At 40.4% G+C, this 4,335-nt stretch overlaps 1 pseudogene; it reads left to right on the top strand.

Moving 5' to 3' along the window:
* Nucleotides 1-3,252: 3,252 nt before the first annotated feature.
* On the top strand, nt 3,253-4,092 carry LOC141418485 (ubiquitin carboxyl-terminal hydrolase 12-like; annotated as a pseudogene).
* The last annotated feature ends 243 nt before the right edge of the window (nt 4,093-4,335 follow it).

Consider the following 4,335-nt stretch of genomic DNA (forward strand, 5'->3'; position numbering starts at 1 on the left):
GCTTAATCTAGCTGGAGCCACACACAAACAAGGTCTCTTGGACAGGAAGGATGGTGAGACAACAATTACAACTGAAATGAGGAAGAGGGCAGCAGCCTTGAAAGGGGCAAAACTCCCTGAGAAGTTGGGGTGACCACAAGAGCAATAAGATAAAGAAATCTTCCTCTGTAAGTTTCTTCTAGAATGGAGCTGAAGGACATGAGGTAAGGATGTTTAGTTTCCCTTTAAGAGTAAACAGCAAGAATGTTAAGGCAAAGTTGTGTGTGATTGAGATGTGATCCTAGTTATAATGCCAGAAGAACCAAGATGGAGGAAATATCCAGAATCTGGGTTCAGATACCAAGAAGGACCTCATCTGAAATACTCTCGCATCTCCTCCTTTATACCTAAACTTATCACCATGAGACTTTCTGGGAACCTCCAGGAAAAGCACACTTAGATATTACAAGGAGTAGAGATGGAGACAGTGGGAGTCAGGAACCTGGGGGAATTGTGGTAGGAGTTCTTAGAACCCCTTGCCCATGCCTCAGATTTGGGAGAGCACTTCTAGGATTGCAATAAGCTGTGTCAGTAAACCCACAGGTGACATAAAACTCCCTCTGGAAACTTTTGAATTCCAAGACTCCTGTGTCATCTTGTCATCCAGTTTGGTAAGTCATTACCCTAGGGGAAACAATCATTTCCCCATTAGAACACAAATACAAGTTTCTAGAGAACCATAAATCTGTGATATCACACTCACACACCTGCAAACACAGAGAAGAGATAAGGGAGGGAGGAGAGGAGATCTAATTCAACTTCAGCCAGACGCATTCTCTGACAAGCTCACCAGCCTGTACTTTCCACATTATCGCAGATTTGGTTTCTTAGAAGAAGGCAGAGGAAGGGCAGTTCTGCTTATGCCTGTGTCAGAGCCTCCTTCCTCCTTTTCTAGCTTTATAAAGGAAGCTAGTGGCTAGCCTTTACAATAACTCACTCTGAGCATCTCCTATCATTCAATGAAGAAAATGAACACACTACTCTTCTTGGGTTTATTTCTTCTCTGCCTCAGACAAGGTAAGTTTTACCAGTAGGGGTAAAGGGAGGTATCATCTTAGGAGTACTGTTCTGTAAAGACCTACTTTGTAAATTTCTCTCAGGCATTGCTGCTCAAACCTGAAGACTCAGTATGATCTGACTTTCTAGATATTGAAGAGGTCGCATATGATGATACTAATCAAGAAGAAAATGTACTCATTGCAGGGTACAGGGCAGTAATTTTCAGGCCTCATATGCATTGACTTTTCACCCATTTCCTTCCCCTCTTTCTTTTCTCTTCTCTCTCTGTTTTTTTTTTACATTTTTAAATTGTCATATTATTGTTTTACTGGGGCTACATTGTAACATTTACAAAAGTTCTTATAATATGTCATAGTTGAATTCATCTCCTCCATCACTTTCCTTTATCTCTTCTCCCTCCATTCCTAGAATAGTTTCAACAGGTCTCATTTTTCTATTTTCATATGTGAGGACATATTTCCAGCATATTCACCCTCCTATACATTTTACTGGTACCAACCCCCGCCCCGCCCCAGACAGGACCTGTTTTAGAAAAAAGACATTTTTTTTTTGTTTAAGATATCTATACAAGGAGTTTCATTGTGACATTTCCACATTACCCATTTTCTTGAAACACTTGTATCTTGTATTCTCTCCAACACTCTGCAAGTTTTCCTTTCTTTTCTCTTTCTTCTTCTTCTTCTTCTTCTTCTCTCTCTCTATATACATATATACATTTATATACATATACTATATATATATATATATATATATATATATATATATACACACATTTGCTCTCTTGCTTTTTGAGACACAGTCTCACTATGTAGCATAGGCTACCCTCAAACTGCTATCAACCTCCCAAGTGTTGGGATTACATGTGTATACCACCATACCTGGCTCTCTGGTTACTTCTCTTTAGTGTATTTTTCAGGGTTCTTTGTTCTCTCTGACCATTAAACACTGGGATTCCTCAAAGCTTAATACTGTCCACTCAGACATGGGGGAGTTAAGTCAATTCATCCACTTCCACGGCTTCAATTACAATCTCTATGCTGAAAATGCTCAGTTTTATACTCTTTTATTCTGAGCTTCAGTCATGCATCAACAAATGCTTGGAAGTCAGCCTCCAAGCGTACTTCAGTCCTATTACTACCCAAAAATCAATGACCAATTCCTATGCTTCCTGCCTATTAAATGCGCTCCAAATACAAAGATACTTCTATTTTGCTATCCTTTCACACTTAAAAAGAAATGGTAAACTATAAAAGTATTAGAAGAAAATGCGGGATTATTCTTTTATAAATTTAATAATGAGAAAGACCTTTCTAACAATGATTCAAAACTCTAGAGTTCTTAAAAGAAAGGATCAATAAACTTGACCATATAAAATCAAAACATTCCTTGTGGCGAAAAAGCAAAAAGGCAATTCACATCATGGACAAATGGCATTGATAACAAGGGTAGAAAACAGTTTCCTCTGGAGAGCCATTTGACAACATGTCTCAAAATTACAAATTTTTTTCATCCAGCACTTCTGCTTCTATGAGATTATCTTGGTCGTACTCATACATACAAATGAAATTATATTATAATGACTTCATTATATTGGAATGAATATATTTATTCATTTATTGCGGCAAGAGATACCGAAAAGTTGAAAGACCTTGGCGGGAGGATGGCGGGCCTGCCAGCAGGTGGGGCCCGAGGCCAGGCATGCTGAGCGCGGGTGGCGACCGCGGCAGCGGCGGCCCCGCAAACTCGGAGCGTGAGTCGTTGGAGGCTCGGGTCCGCGCGCGGCTGCGAGGCGAGCGCGCCGCCCGGCTCCCGGTCTGCCCCACCGGCCGCCGCCGCTGCCGCCGCTCTGATTGGAAGGAGCACAGCTCTCCACGGATGGAAATCCTGAGAGTCTCCAACTTCGCCTCCATCTGTACCGTGGGCGTTGATGCCTTGGTATTGAGACTGGTCCGGAAGAGTTCCCAGTCAAGGAGCATTATTTTGCATTAGGCAGTTTGGGGACTGCCTGCTACTGCAACTCGGTTCTTCAAGCTTTTTATTTTTATCGTCCGTGGGGAGAAGGAAGGGGAGTTATAGCCTAGGAAGGAGAACCTTTTTCACACTCCTTCTCTAGCACAGTTTAGCTACACAGGGGTTAAAAAAAAAGTCTGCCCTGGCGCTGGTTGCTTAGACTGAATCCTTATGATTGCGGTAATGGGGCAGTAGTTCTCTAGACCCCATCTCCAAGATGGCCAGCGTGGCTCAAGTGGTAAAGCGCCTGCTTCCTAAGTCCGACGCCCTGAGTTCAAACCCAGCTCTCTCTCTCTTTCTCTTTCTCTCTCTCTCTCACACACAGTCTGAATAAGAAGAAGTTCATCACAAGATTATAAAAAAGAAAATGAGTTTTATGACGACAGGCAACTAGATGCCCATGAATTCTTAAATTCCCTACTAAATACAAATGCTGATAGTTTACAAGGAAATAGAGTGCAAGAAAAGCAAAATGGTAATATTACCTAGTGGTAATATTCATATTGAAAATAACAGCATAGAAGACCCAATGTGGATGCATGAGATTTTTCAAGGAACATTAACTAATGTTTTTCAAGGAACATTAACTAATGTTTAGTTTCTCATGAAACTAAAAGCAGTAAAGATGAAGATTTTTAGATCTCTCTGTTTACATGGAACAAAACAGGTCAATTTCTGCTTCAGGTGTTTTGGCAACACAGAAGCTCTATGTAATGTAATATGCTGTGACACTTTGAAGAGTGTCACAGCAAGCAAGAAACACATAAGCCAATGACAATTAAGAAAACCACCCATGATTCTAGCTCTACATCTGAAGGGATTTAAATATATGGATCAACTTCATCAACACATAAAACTTTTTTTTACAGGGTAAGAACTCCATCTTTTGGGTACTTCAGGAGAGTCAAGCAATTCTGACAAAATATATGACCTTATTGCTGGTGTGGTTCACTTGGAAGTGGTTCTATTTGAGGCCATTATATTGCAATACTTAAGAGTCATGATTTGGGGTTTGTTGTTTGATGACAACAATGTAGAAAAAAATAAATGAACAAGCTATTGAAGAAATTATATGGGTTGACCTCAGATATCTCAAAGCACTGTGAATCTGGTTACACCCTTTTCTAACAGTCTTGGACTGAGGGGGAACCACGATGAAGAGATTCTTTCTGTCTCATTTCTTCTCTGGTTATTTCATCAAGCACTTTTTTTTTTTAAATGAAAAGAGAAATGCAGGAAACTTGCTGGTAGCAATACACATTGCCC

Source organism: Castor canadensis, chromosome 2, assembly GCF_047511655.1.
Source record: "Castor canadensis chromosome 2, mCasCan1.hap1v2, whole genome shotgun sequence".
Lineage (NCBI taxonomy): Eukaryota > Metazoa > Chordata > Mammalia > Rodentia > Castoridae > Castor > Castor canadensis.